The sequence below is a fragment of the Crocuta crocuta genome, unplaced genomic scaffold (genome assembly GCF_008692635.1).
Source record: "Crocuta crocuta isolate KB4526 unplaced genomic scaffold, BGI_CrCroc_1.0 scaffold247, whole genome shotgun sequence".
NCBI classification, from domain to species: domain Eukaryota; kingdom Metazoa; phylum Chordata; class Mammalia; order Carnivora; family Hyaenidae; genus Crocuta; species Crocuta crocuta.
In genome coordinates, this window is record NW_027531910.1 from 3,229,435 (window position 1) to 3,230,796 (window position 1,362).

At 54.5% G+C, this 1,362-nt stretch overlaps 1 protein-coding gene across 5 annotated transcripts in view; it reads left to right on the forward strand.

Moving 5' to 3' along the window:
* The window catches only part of EPHA7 (EPH receptor A7), a 168,653-nt gene that overhangs the window by 329 nt on the left and 166,962 nt on the right, over positions 1–1,362 (forward strand). The gene's annotated exons all lie outside the window — the stretch shown is intronic.

Here is a 1,362-nt window from a genome sequence, read left to right on the forward strand (position 1 = left end):
GGGCCGGGGAGGCAGGGGCGGGCTGGGGCTGAGCAACTGATACCAAGATGCCGCCTGGGCGACTAGAAGTCCCCCCCCCAACATCTGTCCGGCAGTTGAGTCGGAGTGGTCAGACCTTGCGAGGGACCTGGACCCCGAAGCCTAGTCCTGGATGAAGAGAGCAGGTTTCATTTGGGCGGCCAGATACGCCTGCATACGGTTATTTATTTATTATTTATTTATTTTTCTTCTCCTTTGAACCACTGACAAGGTAAAATACCTTTCGGTGCCTGTAGTTGGAGCTGGGGAAAAATAAATCCTCTCCGTGGAAATGTCTTGCTTCTTGAGCAATGTCACAGTCTCCCTCCCCCTCCCCTGGTCTTCCAGACTGTAAATCTAAGGTTGATTTCCCGATATTTAAAAGCAGAATTCTAATTATTACTTGTCCCTGAAGTCTGGAGAATGGAGGAATCTGTTATCAGATTTAGGTCATGGTGGTGATGCGCGGGGCTGGGGGGGAGGGGGTTGTGTTAGATACTGGTTCTTGCTTCATCCATCCCTGAAAACTTCGTGATTTAGTGCTGCTTTTCCCCCATCTTTTCGCTCACCCCTCTTCTTTCACTCAAACCACACCCCCCAGCCCCACGCCATGTCCTACTTCTTGAGCCAGCCTGACCTTCTAACCCCAGTTTCCACATCTGCAACCAGTGTTGACGCTGAACCCATTCAGTGAAATTTTCAGAGGAAACCACGACCCCGAGCTGTCGGTTTCGCGTTAGCCCGGGAACCGACGGCGGCCGGAAACACACACCCATACACACGCCAAAACGCTCGTTTCGGTTCGCATGACATTAGCGATTAGGAACATTCCATCCTGTAACCTTGCACTGACTGCTCCGGAATAGCGGGACCCGCGGAAAAGTTTGCACCGCCGCGGCCAAGCCCGGCGCGCGAGCTCGCGCACACCCGGCTGGAGTTTGAGCTATAAATAACTGCATCACTAGGGGGAGAGATTCCTGCAGCCAGAATGTCTCGCTCGCTCGCGTTTCTCTTCTGGGTGCAAGATACGTGAAGAGGATTCTGATTCCAGGAGGCCGAATTCCTTAAATGCAGAAGTGAGGGGTTTTAAACGATCGGCGGCAGGGCGAATGCGCCCCGCTCCTCGGGGGCTTCGCTCCCAGCACGCAGCGGCGATCGAGAGCTNNNCGAGGGTGCCCGAGGGTGGCTGGAGGAAGGTGAAGAACCTCCTTCCTCCACTTTCCTCAAACATGCTCTCTGGGGAGGTCAGTTCCCGCTCCTGGGAGCGCACGTAGAAGTCAGAGTCTGACGCTTGGAGGCGAAGTGCATCTGCTGTTTTTCCTCTTCGTAAATGCGGCGGCCGCC